This window comes from Larus michahellis, chromosome 2 (assembly GCF_964199755.1).
Source record: "Larus michahellis chromosome 2, bLarMic1.1, whole genome shotgun sequence".
NCBI classification, from domain to species: domain Eukaryota; kingdom Metazoa; phylum Chordata; class Aves; order Charadriiformes; family Laridae; genus Larus; species Larus michahellis.
In genome coordinates, this window is record NC_133897.1 from 32,049,668 (window position 1) to 32,072,441 (window position 22,774).

General features: G+C 36.8%; 1 protein-coding gene across 9 annotated transcripts in view; it reads right to left on the reverse strand.

The window, feature by feature from the left end:
• DGKB (diacylglycerol kinase beta) overlaps positions 1 to 22,774 on the reverse strand; it is a 362,621-nt gene that overhangs the window by 56,648 nt on the left and 283,199 nt on the right. The window lies entirely within an intron of this gene.

Sequence of the window (22,774 nt, forward strand, 5' to 3'; positions counted from 1 at the left end):
GCAGCAGTCAGGTGCGGAAACAGTTTACTTTGTGGGATACTTGAAAGATTAGGCTGCCATGTGCAGGCTGTCCTGTACATAAGTGACTTGGCTGGGCTATCTGAACAGTGACATATGCTGTTTCTCTCCTATTGAGATCATAATACGAATGCTTCCAAAGGTCTGGAGCATTTCACTGGGTTAGATTCAGGTCCATTATTAATATCTAATTTCCTGACTGATATTAGGAGCCTCATTAATACGCTGAAATTTGACCATTAATATCACATATTGGTTGTTAAAGAACTGGAAGTTTATGATCCTTAAAATTGCTTTTTTTTCCCCTTAAAATTGAAGATATGTATTTCTATATCTGGGATCTAAGTTTCCTGGAACTGAGAAAATCAGGTAGACTAAACAAACAGCCTATTCATTGTTTGATCATACAGAGGCTTATTCAAAACAAGAGATAATATATTGATTAGGTTTCTTGAAGAACACCTGTAAATTACTGTGTTGGAAATCTGCCTGTTACTAAAAAGGTTATGAATAGCATAAATCATTTTGGGTGCAATCTGCCTTCTGTAGCTGCTTATTATATGTTTTATACTTTTTCACTTAATAAGGGGACAAAATAAGGAATGGATGTTGAATGATTCAATTTGCCATCACCCAGATGCAACCTCTTTGTCTCTCCTAGTCCAAACTCTTGAGGGTTCTTGGCCTGCTTGAATAAGGGAGTATAATTTTCCAGATGCAGACAAATAAAGTTGCAAATATTTTATTTGCCTGGTAGTAATGACATTCACAGACACATCTCCACTGAAAAAATAAATAGTCACTTACTTAATGTTATTTCTACTCTGAACTCATCTTTGAACGGTGAATGCTTCACAGGTATATTGGGTCTTATGTTTTTAAATATTTCATATGCTAGTTTACACAAATTATATATCGACACTGCTGTACAGAAGAGAGGAAGAAACTCATGCCCACTTGCACCTCCACACGATGCTGTTCTCATTGTCACAATTAGACCTAAAGCACATTTCTTTTCCTGAATCATATTAATATTGGTACATTCATATAGATACACCTGTAGGAACAATAATCACAGTGACTTTGACTGGATATACCTTGGACATACTTGCCAATTTCTATTTAAAAGAAAAAAAAAGAAAAAAAAAGTTTTCCAAAGGATCACTGAGAATTTGCTGCTTTTGGAAACAGAAGAGAATCTCTTGATCTTTCTGTGGGAGGAAGAGATATCTTTAACAACACAGCCATCAAAACCTTGTCGTCATTACTGAGGAGCTCTGCAGCTCTCCACTGTACAGGGAAGGTGTGAGAAGATGTTCTATCTCAATCTGGCTACCTCCGCTACTGTTACTTTGGCCCCCACCTGCTCCTTGTGGCCTGTCTTCATTGTAGGGCTGGGTACAAACAGCTGGGAGGGCAGAAATTTCTGGGACAGCTGCTGGAAAACTATGCATCTGTTATGGCCTGGTTCAACCGAGTCCCTCACCTGGTTTGCATCATATTGTCTCCCCCCCCCCAGAAATAACTCAGAACGATTTTAGTATCTGGAGGCTTTATTAGCATTCCCTTCAGAGAACAGTCACACAAATGTAAAGGAAATATTGACACACTAAGGAAACTGTTAGACAGTAAGAAGAAGGATTACTACAGAAAAGCATTTCAGGCTTATCTTATGCCCCTTTTAGACTGTCTTGTTTATAGGGACATTGTTTGTTTCATCGACTACGTCTTTGCAAATATTTCTGAAGGCAATATACCAGTCAATAATTAATCCGTTACTCATCACAATATCTGACTCTCTGAATAACAGACATAACTATAATCTGATTCATCTGATCTACTTCAAGCATCTACACCAGGAGCACAAGAGGAACCTTGCCCCGGTTAGGCAGACAGCTATTGTCGAAAGGTGGGTGTGATGAACATCAGAGCTGATTTCTATGCCAAGTTTTGCAAGACCTAAACTGTACACCTAGAAAAAGCTACTTGTCTTGTTCAGTTTCCACTGTTACTTTTTTTTGGGTCTTTCTCTACTTAGATCTTACCCAGAATATGAAATGTAATTAGGAAGAGATCTTTGCTAGCTCTTGAAGGCAGGTATCCTTACAGTGTGGTAGGAAAGAACTGTCAATCACATATAACAAAATAGCCTAGGTATTTACTACTTGCTTTCTAGAAGAACTACATGGCACTGACTATAAAAATGAATGGAAATAAATGGGGGTTTTGATTTATTTCTAATAATAAGGTGCACAGTCATAAGGAGTACCACCAGTACGAATTAGGAGCTGTTCTTTTTATGTAGGATCTTCAGAAGAGATAATTCTGTTTCCTTTTTATTTTCTCATTCATTTGTAATATATTTTGATTTATACACATCTAAGTACATATATACAGAGGATATTGTGTCTTCAAACACCAGTATTTACTTCTGTACAAAGAGGGGATGATTTCTGAGAAATTCCTAGCTAATGAATTCAAGAATTTTCATAAGAGTTAAGCATTAACCTGATATTGTACCCTAATTTGAGGTCAGACTATTAAATGAGCTTTGACTAAGTCTTTCAAACCTCATTGACAAACTAATTTTAAGTGGACTATGCATGTGTATAATCATACATGCAGTCAGTAACCCAACTGAAATTAAGGAGGCTACATAAGGCTGAACAACTCTTTGGCCTTACTGTGGAAAATGGCTAAACATAAAAAAGAAAGAACAGAAAAAAATAATTTTAAAATTTATTAGACATTTCAAACAAGTTTATCCTTACTTTTGTCTAAATAAGCAATAATACAGGTAGTAGGACTTTGCCTGTACACTACTGGAAATGAAAGCCTGTTGCAAGAATGCTTCTAAAACATCTTAGAAATTTAAGGCAGATCTTTCTTTCTAACAAAGAGAGGGTTGTTTTTTTATTAAGGTTTTTTTTAAAGCATTGTCTGTAAGCAGGTTGCAGATATTTTAGATATATACGCAGAGTTTACTGATGAAGCTGCATGTGTTTTCAAACAGTTGTTCAGAGACCTCTTTGCAGTTGCCAGCAAGATTGGCTCTTACCACTGTCATTCCCATAACTATGTCTACCAACATTCCACTTTTGTCTTCAAACCAGATGTCATCCATTACAGAGAACATTCTCTCCACAGGTGCATTAGTGTCTTTGCATGCCAAAACAAATTCAGCAAGGAGCGGGAGATTTTAGAATGTATGGTATTTTTTTTTTAAATTATTTAGGATTTTCACCCATCTTCCAGTGAGCTCTCTGCGCCCCAAACCCCATGGGTGAGGGAAGGAGAGAAACCTCCAACTGAAGGCAGACTTTAATTTCAGAATGTATAAAGGCTCCATTATTTAAAAATAAAAATGAATTTACCCTCCCTGTGGTTTTGGGACTGTGTTCTGCATGCTAGTAAGAAGACGCAGGATTTTGGTTTAAGAAAAACCTCAGATCTGAGTACCAATGACCTAGTAAACAAATGTTGCAGAGATACATTTAGTACTGAAGGAGGAAAAAAAAGCACTTTTAAAGACTAAGCTTGTGTAAATCTGCGTAACTAAGTTACCCCAAGTAACTTGTGATACTAAATTCGTAATATACTGCAACGTAGAGGGTTTAAGCTTCCATTACAGTAAGTGAGGCTGCACCGCAAGTCAGAAATAAGGCCACTCAAGCGCTCTTATACCAGCATCTTAACTTAACATGGGGCTGCCTCCTTAACAAGGATAACCACGGCCAGAACTGCATGAAAGTCAATGGGACTGGGATGGAAATTTTCATGTCAAATGAGATGTGCCCCTGCTCGTGCTGCATGACACTGCTCTCATGTCTCTCATCTTCAGCCTTCCACTAACTCAGGTTCCGTCTGCTTGGGGAAGTTAGCGTACAGTAAGCTGGGATGTGTACTTAAGCAGCAACTTCTTTTCAGACACTTGTAGTTTATACTAAAAATGCTGTTGTGTGGGATAGTGAAGGAGCACTTCCAGTGCTGTTAAATCTTACATTCAGCAATTCTTCCTGAGTAGAGGCCTACATATTCGGTGCTAATTACTGCTGACAGTGCATGGATGCAGTTGCTGATGGCTGTGATATTAGTATAAACAGTCTGTAATTAAAAGACCATGGCTTTTCCTATGCAAACATTTCTTCCTGAGTATCTCACGCAGTGACGCAGATTTCAAAATCTACTCAGTATGTCAGGGAAGAATTGAAGGAACTCCTCAGGTGAAAGCACACAGGTTTTAGATATCCTTAACTTTCAATTTACAACAGTATTTCTAAGTTCTGAATAGGGGAAATTTTAGCAGTAAATAATGTATTGCCTCTCTTCCAAAAATCCAGAATACTTAAATTCTGCTTTTTTTATTCTTTTTTATAATGGGCTGCAAAAACTGATAGTGCCACCAGTTTCAGGCAGTTAAAACATATGAGTAAGGGCCCATAGCCATGAGATTTTTTTTTTCCTCTCTCCAAAGTAGTACAATTTTTTGTTCATTTCTTTCTAGTTTTTGAGTCTTTAAGTTTCACTTCGGTATTTTTCTGCAATCCAGAAGAGCCAAAAAAAAGGCCTTCCTTAGGCTCCTTTCCTCTGAGCTTTTCAGAAGACCTGGAGATCTCGGTGCAGACTACATGTGAGGCAAAAAAAATTAGGTCTTCTGTGAAGAGGAGAGGAGAGACAGCAGGTACTTCACCTATGAAGTCCAGATGACTACTAAACCATTACAACAGTCTTCCTTGTAGTGTGAAAGAATGCTCACTTTTTATTCTTGCTTCCAGGAGACTGAGATGATTTTCAAGGTTTTATTATTGTAGAGAAAAGTGACAATATTTTGTATTATAAAGGCACACAAATTAAATTCCTCGTCTAAGAGGAGTTTATTAAATGCCACTCAGATATTTATCTTCTATCCCTGGACTAGGGAAAAATCCTGTAAGAAACTGCAGGAATGTACTTGGTTCTCAGCGGGGGGAAAAGGTGACAGTGCTCCGAGAGCTTTTCCTGCTCGCACTCTGTTAGGTTGGAGGGTTATTATTATTCTTAGAACCAGGGGATGTGGACATCTGTCAGATTGCTTCCCTCACATGTGCAGCAACTGTGTGTGGTCCTCTAAATGAAACTATTAGCTATGCAGTTCTGTATTCATGTACCAATTCCGAGCAGGCTGAACTCGTGCCAATTAGAAAGTATTTTGTTATGGGTGGGTGAAATAGGGATACATAAATACTACAAGAAAATAATCAACTGCTTTAACATAACTTTTTTTTTTCTTAACCTCCTCTCCAAATTTTAAATTTGTTCCTTTGAAATGAAAGGATACACTAAATTAACAGGTCTATTTTTAAAATACAAGCTTGTTTTACAGCAGCATGCTCCGCTGGATGATAATCACTGTACGAACAGCTGCTGTGGGAGGTCAGGGAAGTCAAAGAAGAGGAAAAGTAGCCACTGACATGAGAAGATGGGTGATCTCAAGATGCAGTTGGTTTAATGCACAAAATCTACATTACTAAGAAGAATGCATCAATACAGACTGCTGGGAAACAATGTTTATATACAAAAGTTTTTAGACAACTAAGGATAGGCTACTACACTCGTTAGTACGTATGCTGTGACTGCACAGGTGTTTATGAACTACTTGTTGGGAGGTTGTCAGCTGATGCACAACAAGCACAAATATGCTTCATAACACTGAATTAAGAGATTTACTTTGTTTACTGGCTTAATTAACTTTTCAGATTAGGGTAGCCTTCAAGATTACATTCAAAACACAGCAATGTAAACACACATACTTTACAGCATAAATCTTGCAGCACCGCTATCATCATGCAAAGCCATCACAACAGCAATGTCCAAGCTGTACGTAATGCCTTTTTGGGGTCATAACACACAGCGTGAAGCTTTTTCTAATGAGGGGCAGAAACACACACTCATCTGACTTCTTATTCCTGCCAAGATAGCCTAGCTATGCTACTTCACATGCTCTGCCACTTTTTTCAGTTCCTAGATATGTAACAGTGTCATCTACCATGCTGTACAAGTAATATATGTTAGTTAAATGGATTTTTCTTTTTCAATTATCTAGCAACATTTTGTCAATTATCTAGCAGCTCACATTGGCAAGACTTGTCATAAACTTCATAGATCTGTCAGATTCCTATAATGATGGAACATATGTTAAGAAGACCCCCAAATCCTTTAAAAAAAAAAAAGGGGGGGGGAAAAAAATCAAACATGTGGCCTAGACCAAAAGATATTTAATGCATGTACAATGAAAGGAATCTAGTGATTTTTTGAATTCACTGGTCACAATGTCACTCTCTCTTTCAAGTTGTTGCAAGTAGTTCCTCCACTTTTAAAGCTAAAAGGCCATCTTCTCTCCTATTAGCTTTTGTTTTAACACAGTCCTTTTATTTCCTCAGCAGAACAGATCTTTTTCCATGAGCCAACTGCCAAGTGAAATTTTCTTTAACTACCTATCTCTCAAATCTACCGAAAGCCTTGATATAACCCTCAAGAAACATCTGACAACTTGAGGATTTTTTTTTTTTCAGATTTTGACAAGACATACTATTCAACACATTTTTAAAGTTATTCAAAATAGATTTTATAAAATGTTCTAGTTAGCCTTTAAAGAAATAACTTCTGAACACCGGAGTAATAAACAGACATACTACCAAATTGGCACAGGCAGTCTTAACAAAGTTTTGGAGGATGTTTTAAACAGATAATAGGCCATTAAACATAGTTTTCCCCCATTAGTTTAATAAAATATATCTTTTTTTTTTTAAATAACAAAAATAAGAGTCGTACTCAGAAATATGATATACAGAAAGACAAAGATAAAGAATTTGTAAATATAGTACTAGGTATACACCAGTGATATCCTTTGACTCTGGCCGAGTCTAATTAATGTCAAAATGAACTTGATTAAGACCTGGAACCTCTAATCATTCAAATAAGGAATTGCTATCGCACCCACAAAACCTCTGCTCCATCAAACCGAATGAAACCTTAACTAGATAAACATGGACAAAGCCCTTGTGATCTGGTATTGCCAACAAATTGCCATGAGTTTTCTGATATACGACTACTTCATAATTCAACATAGAATAAAAGACACAACACGTTAAAACACTTTAGAAGAGCAGACAATATTTCATAAAGGTACATTCACGTGAGGAGGAAGTGATTTAAAAATTACCACTGGACCAACGCAGTTATGTACGTCATGCTTAGAATATGTCTGATGTAGTAAGAACATGTCTGAAGAAAGACCAGCAACACTCTGTGTCACACACACCTTGGCAACCGGCCTCAGCAGCTCAGAGGAGTGGGTCCACAGAAGCCGTTAAAGACTCCTTTTCCAAGGAGTTCTACTGGGGCCAAAAGAGATGCACGGGTGAGAATGCCTTCTCAGTCATTCATCTGCATTTTCTTTTCTCTATAACGATAATTTAAAGTATGAGGGGAATAAAGTGCAAGAAATATAGCCGCAACTCTTTCTAGTTGGGATAAAATATTTGGGGTTTTCATATGCTGTACCGTAATCTTTTTTGTTTGTTTATTTTTAGTAAACTGACTTTTTCATATATACAAGAATCATAACTCTGAGAAAATCCTGTAGCAACACAATGAAACGCTTTAGTATGGGTCACCATCAAACACAGTAATCAGCAGATTGCATTAATTTCAAACATTATAAATACACATCTTTTAAAACTATTATCACAGCAAGCAATATTAGATTTGGTATTCCGTGCTCTTTCCTTCAAGAAGGAAGAAATTATTTCACAGAGGTGTGATCAAAGTGACCTCTTCATTCTTTATATTTAAATAGTTCTTTTGATACAATGTAAGCAGACCATTCATATACTTGAAAACCCCAAAAGAACAGAGTAATTTTATGGGGTTTTTTTAAAAATATACATTGCAGGTACATGATTTCTTCCCTCTCCAGTAGGCTTCTGTGACCTAGAATTATTTCCTTTACTTTTTATGTTAATATTAGATTGACTCTTCCTTTAAAATACAAGTTATATTTTTAAATACAAGTTACTGCAAAGTAATATAGTAGTATGCTGTCTTGTCTTATTAGGATTTGCACCCAGATAGAGCTTAGGTAATCATCGAGGTTTTACGAACCTGGACAAATATATAAACAGAGTGACTACATCACAGTGATATTCAAACTACGTCTTTGGTCCTCACTACAGAAAAGGGCCTGTAGGCTGAGAATATTTAAAAATAAACATTATATATATCCTCACAAATTGATATCTAAATAACTAGCTCTATACATTTTGATAATTCAGTGGCAATTTCACAGCTGAAAAGCATTGTCATATATACATATGAGACTAACCATACAGATTTTCACCTGTAGAAAACGAGTTTCACAAATTGCTTCAGACAGAGCTACATTAATCAACTCCATCACCCCCAAATTAATTATACAGCAATTATTTTCTGATGTTTTAAATGTCTTCTGATTATGTCTTACTCAGTAATTCTCAAAGTGTCTACATCTTAATATGATTTCCGATGTTATAACAAAAATTGCTGATTGTTTCTTACTAACATAACTTTTTCATGCTCTAAAGACTTAATCATCCATTTTATCAGTTCTTAGGTAATGGTTCTAAACATCCCCAAACTGGCGAAGAATATTTTTAACTGAATACATTTAAAAACTTGAGTCATGAGTAGTTTTTTTCCACACAGACTAGAGAAAATGGCCACCCATGAGAAACTTCTGGCTACCTGTAGAAGGTCACATAAATATGAGACGCTTTGCACCCCAGGGAGATTATTGCCATTATTTTTACAGGTCTCTAAGCCTTTTGGAATGCAGAGATCCTAAACTTTCAGCCACTTTCTCAGAACAAAATAAAAATGGAATTAAAACAGACATGAAATAGGTCAATAAGGAGAAGTGGAAAGACTTTAGAAGGAAAATTATATTCTCAAGTATATCTAGAGTCCAGATAAATGGAGGGGAGGCCTTCTAGAAGATACTATGGGTGGGTATACTGAGGCCCTTTCCAGAGGGCAGGTCCGCAGCAGAGAACTCTTATTTCTAAGAGAGCAGTAGGAGACTGTTGGGTTAGCTAAGTCTATGACGGAGTGAATAAGAAAGATGAAAATAAAACAAATGACATTGCGACTGCGTGAATTAGGGTCACACAAGTGCAGTATGAGATTGGACGATTTAAATTTACATTCAAGAACCAAAGCCTTAGATTTTAGTAAATGAACTTTAGATCATAAATTCTTAGACTCTTTAGAGTGTAAGTTCTAGAGAAGCCCCTGAGCAACCTGATCTAATTAGACCTGCTTTGAGCAGAGAGGGTTGGTCTAGATGACCTTTAGAGGTCCCTTCCAACCTAAATTATCCTTTGGTTCTGTGATTCTTCAAGCAGAAAATGTTCATTTGATCTGTGTTTATAAAGCGTCTAGTGTCCGAGACCTTCGCGTGTTACCACAGAACAAATAAATAATAATCACTAACTGCCAATTTGTTCATACGGCTCATATAAAGCAATACAAGGAATGGTTTGGTCAGCCTCAGTTTATTTACTGGGTTCTAATTCTTAACCATATAACTTATTTTCCTGTACTCAGTAGTATATGAAACATACCCCCAACCCCTTTTCCAAAAAAAAAAAAAAAAAGGTACACAGACATCATCTGTGATTTACTACAAATTCATGGCTGCTCTAGTCCATATTTTAAAGAAACTTTCTTACTGGTTGGAAGCTGAAGCCCCTGAAAAACATAAGCAAGTCTTTCTGATAAGATGGAAAGAAGCTATTTACCTAGTAACCAGAGCCTTCATTATAAAATAACGCACAGAGGAGGTTTTTACGAGTTCCATTGAGGATGTGCAAACCAGAAAAAGCAAATTCATCTCAAACCCATAATTTTACCATCTCTGCAGTGCTAAGAACTATTAAAAGTTATTGTAAATGTAAAGACGTGTCTGAATACTGATAAGGAGGATGATGGGACAACTCCTGAGCCTTGCACAATGGACCTTTAAAATTGTTCAATTAGCCTCTTGCAGACTTCTGCAGCATGGAATGCATTGACAAGGGGACAACAAAGCCAACACAGTAGCTTTAAGCTGTGCCTTCTCAATATCAGGGAAAGAAGCACAGCTAGAAAATGTGTTGCCTGCAGGAGCCACCCACTGGGGCTATAGATAGGTAGCACGATTTAGTGCTATCAGAAATCACAACATATACAATAAATGGCAACACCGTACCTATTTGGATTTTACAATTAAGTATATACCTCTGCTTTGCTGCTATTTTTCTTATGTCCACTTTCAAGGACTTCCGATGATAATAAAAAACCCTCCCACTGACACGTATGAAAGATAAGCAGTGTGCTTGTAACCCTGTTGCCTGGAAATAGTAGGTCCAAAAATAGTTGGTGCTAAACTTTAAATAAAATTATAGAACTCTTTCAACCTTTCTACTCTCACTGTGTAAATGCGAAAGTATTGTAAATCTTGCTGACAGTTATTGCCATATCTATTGGCACACAGTCAGCAGCAGTTTGAAAAGTGTTGTGCAGCATAGCTAGTGCCCATTACCTGTCTCCCTATATTTTCTTACAATTTATTTTCACCCCAGCAGGCAGCACCTCACAATGCCATTAATTTGTTGGGCAGCTCATACTTTCCAATACAACCTACTTTACAATGTGCTCTTATAAACAACCTGGTGGTTTACCGGCAATGCTTAACAGTGTCAGGAGGGAGGCTACGATTTAACGGCAGCAGGTAAAAATGGAGCGGGACCCGGAGGTGACGTGGTCCAACTGAACATCCTTTAATTTGACTTCCCATCAGCACAAGTGCACAAAATCATCAGGCTGACACTTGGTCTTTGTAAATATGTGATTGAAACAACACTACTACCAAACAGCGCTTTTTGTTGGTGTGGTTGGACACACGCTTTTGCTACACAGTTTTCTGCTAATAGTATATTTGCTAGCAGATCATGGGTGCTTAATATGAAGAAAACAAATGGAGAAACAGAAAAAAAAACCCAAAAAACCTTTAAATTGATCATAACAGCAAGTATGAAAAAAGAAAATAAAATTCTCTCCTTGCAGCGCAATTAGGCACTAGCAATATACTTGCATGATTCCAATGTATATTTATAGCTACACATATTTGAATGCTTTGGTTAACACAAGCCTTTGCAGAGTGAGGAAAAAAAACCAAAACACCTCAACAGAACAAATTCAGGTTTTTTGAATAAAACCGACTGAACCTGACATTTTTTGCTTTAATATACGCTTCTTTTCCCACATCTCTCTCTCTGTCTCATACACAAACACTAATTTTCTCCCGTAAATTCCACTTCTACCTCCAGTGAGTAATGCAAGTGTATTAGGAAGATCCAACCTGTGGTCTTCCTGGGTTCTTCATATCACCAATATTTTTAGAATATTTTACTTATTTTTTATTAGTAATACTAAAGCGTGCATTAACTGAAGCTGTCTTTCCTGTTGTTACTCAAAATTAAATTGCCGTCAACCTGACACCTTTTGCAAACACTCAAGGAACTTGAAATTTTCTATTAACAAGTAATGGAAAACTAGAATGGATCAGAGGATATGATTATGTGTTACAGCAGCCAAAAATGATCTGCTAGGCTATTCTATTTTTATTCCTGTATCTTTAATCTAAAGATTCAGGCACCTGGGGCAGGGTTAAATGAGCAAACAATCTGAGTAATATGCTATCAGACATTCCTAGGGAATACTTGCCTGCCATTAAACAAATTGAATATCGCAGAATGGTTATTGCAGCTTCTTGTACAAAGGTTGCAATATGAAAACATATGTTTGGCATCAGAAAATATTACTGTAAATTTAAACCATATATGCACATAGCAAGTCACATTTAGGATTTTGGTGGCTGGGGTGGGGTGTGTGTGGTGGCAATAACCCACGACATTCACATGGCAAAAGAGCCTGAAAGGGTTAAAACTGTCTCGGTCTTAAATTCAACCAACCTTTCTACTTCATTTTTATCATTTTCCATGTGCTTGCAATGTTTTGTAATAACAGGCCAATTCCTTAACTCACACAGGAATCTAAATTACAATAATCGTATACATTCCTTTCCCCAAGAAAGGAAACACCTGTTGTAGTTAGTTAATTGCTGAGTTTCTGTAAGCTTTTGGAAGAAAAGTAACATTTACAAATAATTTATATCTGAAAAACTTCAGAAGCAGAGAAACACATGAATTATAGAACTGGTTCGAAACTCAAAAACTATGTTGAGACAGTAACAGATGTTTTCACTTTGTTAATTAAAGAAAACCTCTGTATCAAAGTACCATAATAGGAATGATTATTTTATAACTAAGATAGGGCTACTTTCTGTTCTCAAATGGGTTTAACACTTCTGCAATAATTGTTACTCATGCCGTATAGCAGGAGAAAATAAAAATTAAGCCCTACAAAAATATGAGAATGTATGCTTCTGTAAAAATTTTTTTTAAAAAATGTAACTATGTGTACATAAATCAATATACAATGTAGAAGATACATCCAACAAAGAAGTTTTAAAATTTATTCACATCTTTGTTATGGAGTTCTTGAGGAAAAGGCAGATATTTATGTGATTACAAAACCCAAAATGTCAGTTAAACATATCTGTTTTGAAATACACACACAGACACTCTCTTTCACTTTTTTTTTTTTTTCCAACTGAAACTTGTTAATTTTTTCTAATCCACATTTTGATATCTAGCACGTGTGAAATTCTGCCCTAAGCTATGGTACTTTATTATGCAATTATATAAATATGATCATTTCAGTGGAATTACCCCAAAAAGGAGTTATGTCCTATGCTATTGCTCTTGTACAAATACCCACGTTTGATGCGTGGCACAATGAATTCTAATAATTACTTGTCTGCTATATTAGCAAACTCTCAGTTCTAGACTGACCATGCCAAGCTGTTGCCACTGTGCTGGATGAGCTGCTGAAAAACAGCAGCAAGGTTACGGTCAGAGCAAAGACCAACAAGGAAGGGAAGAGTTCAGAAAAGGCAAATTTGAGCCTCTCCTGTCATGGATAAAAAAAATGCTTATCATTATAGAGCTTTACAACCCGCAAGGTGTATTTTCCAATGAAAGCAAAATCTTTCTCCTGCTATACAGATAAATACCAGCAAAACTGTTGCATTCAGTACTAGAAATGAGAATTTAAAAAAAAAAAAAAAAAAAAAAAACAAACCAAAAAAACCCCCACCAAAACCAAACACAAAACCCCCACAAAACCAAAACAAACCCAAAACCTGGATAAGCAGGTCAGTTTTGCTACAATGAAAAATGGTATTTTTTACTAATTCTGCAGTAAGTAGGGGAAAAAGAAAATAAATCAAAATCTCTGGATATTCCAGTCACATCCCTTATCATTTACCGCATCTTAACTAATGTCTGTCATACAGGTAAGTACCCATTTACCTGGGTTAATAAGGTGCAAGAGTCACGAAGGGCTCCCAGCAAAGCAGACTTAAGCACCGGGAGTACCATGGAACGGGTCATATGAGCCTTCTGCAGACACCTGTGCTGAGGTCACCCATAGGCGCTGCACGAGGTATACATAAGGGCATATCCCTTGTTCCAGGTCAGACAGGCACAGCCTGAATTTACCTTGAACACTGTAGAGGAGCCTGAGCTGGTCTAAGGAGCTGCCTGAGTAGGAGAGGCTTAGACACATCACCAAGGTGATGTTTCCACCACTGAGCCGTCAAAGCGAGTCCCAGCAGAATATTGCATTAATGCCACTGAGGCAGAACTTGGCTTGATTATTTGGATGCTACATTGCAGATGTACCCTAAAAAAATACTTCTCTCTCGCTACTTACCGCACCATCCCTCCCACCCTCACCTTGTTCTCCGTACAAACCAATTTACTGGGGCTTTTTTTATACAATAGCTAGAGTTAATTTCACCTACTGCATTTAATGTCATAGGAGTTATACGTGTAAATCCCTGTACTTAGAGATAAGATAGTCCTTTATGCCATTTTAATCAATCTTTGTCATGGGTATGTTACTTAATAGCTCTGTCTTCCTATAGAAAATGAGCAACTTAAGGGAAATGAAACTTTTCAAAGATACATTTTCCTTCTGGCAGTCTGTGAAATACACCATAATTATCCTCTTTCGATGAATAACGTTTGAAAGAAAATGAACATTCTGTGCACCAAAAGGTATAATACAATGACAATCTCAACTGCCTTGTAAATAAAAGGAAATTGTTTTTCTACTATGATCTATATAGCACAAAAACATATACACATGCTTTATAAATATAAAACCAAATCAGACTATCAAGCCATTTCTCAAGGTCCTACTACTTCCTAATAACAATAAAATCAGTATTTCACATCAACAAGGAATTGTATTTATATCTCTAAAAGATCCAAACTGTGTCATGAATTATGGACTCCATCCCCCAGGCTGATGGGACTACTTGTATGAATAAGGCTCCTGCTGAATGCAGCACCTTCTGAGTAATAAAGGTATCTAGAGGAAAAGAATACACCCTAAAGATTTGCTGCCAGTGGGGCAAAAGAGGGGAAAAGGCGTTTTGAATAGTATAATCAAATCATGACTGTCCAGCCCACATTTTCTTACTAGGAAAACTGTGCTATCTATAATAGCTTGACAAAATGAACATTTGCCTTTCAGATCCTACATGGATGCAACGCACAATTTAACTAAGTGGCTAGGACAAAGTACCATTTACCCGTCATTCCAGTGAACGTGCACGCGCAGTAAAAATAAGGAGCCAAAGCCACACGATCTTCAGTATCTAATATGGGACAATGGCATTGAATACCAACCCAGTCCTCATAAACTCATCCAAAATCTAGCTTCTGAGTTAGGAAAATTACCAGTGCCATCACTTTGTCACGCTGAGTACCTCAGCACCTTTTCTCACCTCTACAGCGTGTCTAAACCCACAACTCGTTGCTTAAAGTAAAAGAAAAGAAGCGGAGATTTATTAATGTGGGAAAACTGTGACACTTTCCTTCACCCACCCCCCTGAAATCACTGCCTCCACAGAGGTAAGATATTGCTGATTAGTGGTAACACATCACAGTATGGAGTGCTCTGTTCCACAGTTTCTAGAAGAATCACCAAACCCATAACTACTATATCAGTAGAAGCAACTTCTCAGTTGCATCCTGCCTTAGGCAGGTCCTGGATTTGCAGGAACAGGTGCTTCCACCGGGGGAAACTGGCCAGGGTTGCTTGCCCTTGTTGAATTTGCAACCTCACCAACGCCAGAGATCAACACCTCGCGCACCGATGAGCTACACCACACAGCGGCCCTCAGTGAGGCAGCAGCTCCCATTACCTATTGAGTTCTTGCTTGAGACACGGAGCAAAGCGCCTGGTTGCCAATTACTGCCGTCCAGCAGACAGAAGAGACAACGCACAATGCTGAGTGCTGCAACACAGATGCATGCAAAGGAAATGGGATATTCAGCATGCCATTCACATTTTTAAAAGGTGGCAAAATAACGCAGTCCAGAGTAAAGAGGGCCAGTATATAACACCACTGATTTCTATTCTGTTTCCCAACACTGCCTGTACTTTAATCCCTGAAACAGGGGTTCCTCTGCTCGAGTCCCCAGCACTTGGAAACTATACTCCAAGCAGGGTTTGCATACACTGGAAAGACAGATCTTCTGCCATGGTCCTTTCTGCTCAGTAGAGTAGTGACTGCAGTGTTCATGAAAAACGCGGGACACACCAGCACCAGATCCATAGAAGAGAGCACAGTTCAGCTCAACAAGGCTTATCTGGCAGAGTGGTACCTGGTTCCCATTCCTGCTCTGAGGATTGTTCATGTATTTAATGAGCTATTGCCAGATGCAGTATGTACAGAAATTCATCTCGTCTCTAGTCAGCTGGAAGCGAGGCGTCCAACCTGGCCTATTACTTAGGCTCCACTTCAAATAAATGGAGAGAGAGTTACCTCCAGCAAGCATTTTACTCTGCCCACCTTAGACCCTTATTTGAGCATGGGATAAGCACTTCTCTTGAGGTGACTCTATCTATACTGGCTATAGGGTTGATTTTTAGACACTGAAGTTAATGGCACCCTAATCCTCACGAGGATTTGATTTACTGTAAAGAACACACACTCACATAATGGTAACAAGATATTCCACACAGAAATACGTGAAGTTTAGGTTAAAGCTTCAGTTGATGCTTTAAGATGTTCAGAATAGCTATGGTGCATGCGTAGACAGGAAAAAAAGTAAATGAATAAATTTAGAATTTTTTTTCTAATGTTTAAACTTTGAAGATGTATCTGGATTATAAGGGTTAACTTCTGCTGTTTATTTAGGGTATTTTTCTGCCTTCCTAGCTTCAGTCAAGGACAGAAAACCAAGTGCCAAAACTCATGAGAAATGCTACTACTTTCAGAGCAATTAAACAAAATTTAGGGAAGAAATGAAAGTTTCACATAAGTAAAATTTTATTATTTGTTATTTTCTAAGTAAAGAAATTCAGGTATGTAACTAAATTAAGTGGATTTGGGAGCATTTTAGATTCATGTAACATTATAACCCACTGTGTGCATATTTCCTAAATTTACACCCTAGAAATAAGTTCCACATGGGTTTTATAGTAGTTTACATTGTAATAATACTGGATTTTTCTCCTGAACTTCAGACACTTAACGCTCTGACCATGTACATATATCATCAGTGATTAATCCTATTTAAATAGGCAGACAAGGACGCATATGGATCTTCCTTCTTTTTTACCTTTTTTGGGAACTGAGACACACTATCTGCCATAACCCTTTCAAATTTATTTTACTGCTTATTAACGTAACTTGATTTCTTCTTTTTTCTGATCTGTGTGCTCGACAAGACAGGTTTTCTTGGGTTGTTTTTATTAGGAAAAGAACATCAATGTTGGATTTTCATTCTTCATACTTCCTCCTTACCATTACAGACAAAAGATCTGATTCCTTAAATGTAGGAAGACTTGAACAGAAGGCAGTCTCTTTGCTTATCTAACAGTTTTATCGTGAGAATTTGGCTGAGAAAGCTGTCTTTCTCCTCACTTTTTCTAAGAAATGCACCAACAGATTTTCTATTTCTGTGTTCGATGCTTCCTCTTTTCCAGATTCACTGTTCTTTTCCTGTTATTTTTCACAGAAATATAAATCCTTATGTATATTACCCAGCAAGGTATTTCCAACATATACTCCCTGCTTGTATCTTTGTTTTGGACAGAGACGTATACCTCACTTTGTGTAGAGACTTCCTGAAAAAGGGCCATAAATGGTTTGCAAGCTATCTCAAATGCAAGAAGGTGTTTATACATCCCCGCTATCTATTCTAGTGAGTTTGAGCCTAGCTTAGAACAGCTTGTAATTATTATTTCCTTTGATGTTTAACTGATTTAGTCTCTGGTTTTCATTAGTTAGGCATATTTCTGCTTCCTTGAATTCAGAATACGAAATGTATTACCTCAAGTTCTTAAACAGATATTGCGATCAACTTAAGTTAATTTACCTTTTTATTTCTTCTTTCTCTAAAGTAACACAAATAACTTACAACACCGATTACCGAAATTGGTAGAACTTAATTATATCACTACTATTTGCTTTCATCAAACTATGTACTAGTTGGGATTGTTGAGGCTGCAATTAAATCATTTTACTTAGACACTCTGTCTAAACAACACTGTTCCTGTAAGTTGAATGTCTTAACATGGACCAGCTATGAAATAGCTATAATTAGTTATTTTTCTCTATTGTAATGTGTTAATGGCTATGTTGCTCAAAACTGTCTAAACAAGATACAAAATAAGGGTGATTACCTTATCTAGCCATTACATTATCCATAGCATTTAATAAAAATATTATTACAGAGAGTTCATCATACATGCCTTGCGCCATGTCATAAATAACCTAAAGTCTACCAATACTGAATATACACTGTGTATATTCAGTGTATATAGCATATATATGGTAGATATAGAACACAGTTTCTAACTTTTTCGACTTATGACATTAATTCATATTTAGAGATCTCAAAATTCATAATATGTCAAAATTTTAAATTTAGAAAATTCTAAACGGCAAGAAGTCACCTGGCCAGAGTGTAGTTTATGAAAGACATCCATAAATTAAATTAGTCAGCTACCCCGCAAAGTTTATAAGTTGTTTAGGGAACTCTTGTCAGGATTCCCCTGGCTATAAGGAAGCTTGGGATAAGATTCTCCCTCTCCCCTGTAAAGTGGAATTTGACATCTAATAAGAAAGGTATTTTCGCCTCTCTTACTATGTATAGATAGTTTGAAGCATTTTAAGGCCTTCATAGTCTCTGCATGTCCCCTACTTTGAGTGTAGTCAACTGTCTGTATATACATTGTTCTGTCTCCCAAACTTCTGCATTTCCATTCAGAAAGTCATAATGCAGTTATTATCAGACATTTCCACAGAGTTATTGAATCATATTGGTAAGGTTGGTTTATGCCCAGGTGCTGTGACACGAATGCACATTGTCTTCAACTAGTCTAGTAGTCTGGCATGTTGACGAGTAATAGCTCACTGCAGCTCTTTTAACAAGCTGTGCAGATCAACTTGATAGGTACTTGGTTAAATATCAGTGTGCCTGGTGAGGTACAAAATAAATAGAAAGAAAGTATTGCACTGAAATATTTATAGTCTAAAGGTTTCACCGGTTAATAGTTGGTAGACATTGTCTTCCAGAATGAGTCCACTGAGGTGACTGGAACTACTCATGCAAAAACAAGTTACGCATACGTTTGCAATAGAGTCTTAAGAGATTTCAAACTTTAAAGGAGATTCCACTTCAGGACAGGGCTCTAACTGAACTTCATCAATGAAAGCAAATCAGAGAATAACAACATCCACACCAAAGGAATCCTGCTCCACTTGGCAAAAAGTTTACTAGAGAGATTTTCAAAAGAATGATTTCCTTTTTGTCACAAAAGGTTTGAACATTTTATTTTGTACCTCTGTGAAGAAGAAAATTTTGCTGTTTAAGACTTAACATAAGTGGCATATATTTCATGTAAGATATGTTGTCATGATTCAACTTATGGTTTGGATGTAATTTCCAAACAACAAGTATCTCAGTTACTTACATTTATGTTTCTCAACTCATACTTTAGTTTCTATGCAGTATGTTAATCTTTTTAAAGCACTGATTTTTGGCATTTATCAATATCTGTGTATATCCCCCCCAAAAAATCCTGTCTAAAGGATAGTTCACAGTTACATCTAAAATGTGTACTTAGAAAGAAGTTGATTGTGGATAGATATATTATAGATATGTGCACACTAGAAGATTTTAAAACAAAACGACAAATGGAAACGTTGCAAGTGTCAGATTCATAAAGTCAAAATACTAATTAAATCACCTACTTCCACAAATTTTCACGTATACCTGTAGTTACATTTTTTCCTAATGCATTGATTTTGTGCAATAGAAATGATAATGATGCATTAGAAATGAAAATGAAATTAAATTAGGAAAAAATAATCTGATTTCTACTCTTAACAACATTTGTTGAAAGACCTCTATACTTATGCACAGGACCTGAAACGAAAACTGTAGTATTTTTTCCATTAACAAAGAAGATGATAATATTTAGTACATTACAGATAAATAAGATTTTCTTTCCAATGAGTTATGAGTTAATCAGACAAATATATTCTAGTGTATATTTTACATGAAAATATCGAAGCCAGTTACTCGTTAGACAGAAATATATGATACACACACAGACACACGTACCTATATGCTGTCAGTGCCAAATTTTGCTCTTTAGGGTACATGCACAACTCCTAACGAGATAAGCAGGGAATGTATTTAAATAATGCATGTTTTAAATTGCCACATTTTAATATATTGTGCATAGAATCAGATTGTTTTCCAAGCAAGTGTCCATTTGATTAGTTAAAGTCCTAATTGTGGTCTGGCTATTGACTATGCAGAAGTGGATAATGGGAAGGGCAAAGAAAATACACGCCTTTGTGCATCAACAGGTGACAACAGTAAATGGGGGAGGGGGAGGAGAGAGGAGAGTAGGCTCAGAGGAATATACCTTCCCTGAATTGTACAGATATATAAGAAAGAAAAAAGATTTGGAGAACTTTAATCCTTTTTCCTGCAGTGATGATCATGCTGCATATACATGGCTGGTCTTACGTGATACACGTAAGAGCAGGGGGAGAACAGCAGCAGAACCTCACAGAGGCTTCTTCTTCTTTGGAAGTTCTCAAAGTCCTGCTGTGGTTGTTCCATGAGGAGCAACACAACATGCCCAGGGGCAACAAACTACCCAGAGTGAGGAGACAGCTTTCACTAGTCCATGCAGGCATCCCATTTAAGGGCTCAGACTCTGAATACTAAACTTCACTTCATGTATTTATGATCAAGTTACAAACCCATTAAATCAGAGCGACAAGAAGAATACAAATTGATGTACAGTTAAAAAAAACCCCACAGTTGCACTGGGACTGAAAAAGACTAAAACTAAATGTGTATGCCACTCAGATGTCCCATATAAGAGGAGTAGATTTAAAAAAAACAACAAAACAAACAAAAAACCAACCCCCAATATATATAGATATATGTATATGAAAAGATGAGGATGTTTGATCACTGTCTCCTAGAGAGTGCAATGTTTATTTGTCAAGTGATTACATGCTTTATTTGGACATAAAACAAACTGAAAGGATATTTATTAAGAATTAGTAAATAAATGAACAGAAGTTAACATGGAGGTATGTGTCTACCATGGTTCCCAATACAGCAATACCTATTTCTGCACCAGGAATTAACATTTTGTAAAACGTTGTCTTCAAACTAAAAAGTACAATCCAACCTTGCTTAAGAAAACAATTAGCTAGACAATGTAAGGCTCTCAAATATGTTTATACAAAGCTAGCGAAGGAATCACAGTGTTTCAGAAGTGACAGGCAGTCAGTTATTTCCGCAGTGGGTAGATTTAGATTTATCAAAACTATTTGAGAAGCCCAGACATAAAATTGATTTAATTCCATTATTCAGCAATAATCTCAAATACTGAAATGAAGAGGCACACTCTAACCTGGGAACCTATCTTAGCTAGCAAAATGAAGTGCCTATTCTTTGCTGCATAACATAGGAGCAGATCTATACAGCAAATCAGTTGGTTCTCAAATGTTCACATCACGTTCATTTTGGAGCTTTCCTCTGAGTTGTGCTAACCTGAACACTCATTTGCAGTAAGAGCATGTGCCCCCCTCCATTTAAAAGGAAGGCAGTTTGCATGCCCAAGCCTGCTCAGTGCTGCAAACTGGAATGCAATAAACATGGGCAACTCAGAAATCCAAGACGCGTACTCCTGTTAAGTGCTAAAATGCTACTGTAGAAGCAACCAATAATACTACCCATGTACTCAGTGACGAGACAGAGTTGCTCTAGCTTGATATTGAGAAGTCAATCTCTGCTTTGAAATTGCCTTTTAGTTGAAGCTACTTCCACCCACTCTGCGTGTAAAGTGATTAGAAACTAAGTCATGAGACTAGTTTTTCTAAATTAAGGTACTTAATGTCTGCATTATAAACACTTCTACAGATAATGTAGGATCTTCTGTTCAGTCTTTAATATTTTTATTATTATTTTCTTTTTTCCTGTCCAGAAAATGGAAATGGAGTGTAACAATGCCCTTCTAACACCAATACCAAAAGTAGTCAGTAGTTTGAAATCACTGTTACAAATATATCAAATACATAACTTCAGTAATTAAAGACGTTATAACGTCTTGTTTCACTCCTATTAAAAGGGTGAAACGTCCTGTCTGCCTATGTTCAGAAGCAACACAAAAGGCAAAATTTTGGTGAGCCCATTACCCAATAGCCTGCCTCCTCCTCTTCAACATCAGGACATGATGTAGAAAATGTAGTGCGAGCAGAAGCTCAGCAGCTGGTAAGACTTCAGCTGTCAGAGTGTACCAGTAAGTTACTTTAAGATAATGACAACATATGTCAAATTACTAAAACACACAGAAATTTTGGGTCCTAGTACCTACTGCACCCTCCAACCCATATAAAAGTACTTTATTCCTAAACTTTTGTCATCCAGATAAATTAGCTGGATTAAAACTACAATACATATTAATTAACTAAGATATAACTAGTAACTTAAAAACTACTGCTGATGAAATGTGAAAAATAGGATATCCAAAACCAGGAAAAGAATCACAATAACATCAAAAAGTTAAAGTCCTGATGTTTATTCAGTCTGAATAAGGAGGAGAAGCAGGAAGATACTCTGAAGCAGGAGATACTCTTCCCCATAGGATAAAAAGAGGGGGAAAAAAAAGAGTTTTCAAAAAAAAGAGTTTTCAAAGTCTGGTCTGTTCATCCCTTGGTGTGAACAGAAGAATGTTTTATGATCACTAGAACTTGTGATATGCAGTGACGTTCTACAATGCATAGCATCCAGATTCTACAAAGTAGACTGGAAAGTACTATTTACTGCAGGTTTTGTCAAAAGTTATGATTAATAAAAAAATACATGGAGCAAATGCATCTAATCACCAGGAAAGTATATGAGCCCTAGAAAGGATGGATCATGTCCATGCTACAGCATATGCACTCAAGGATTGCATACAGCATCACGGTATAGCAACATAAAATGCATAGACAGCTTGCTCTTGTTACTCTGGAGTAATT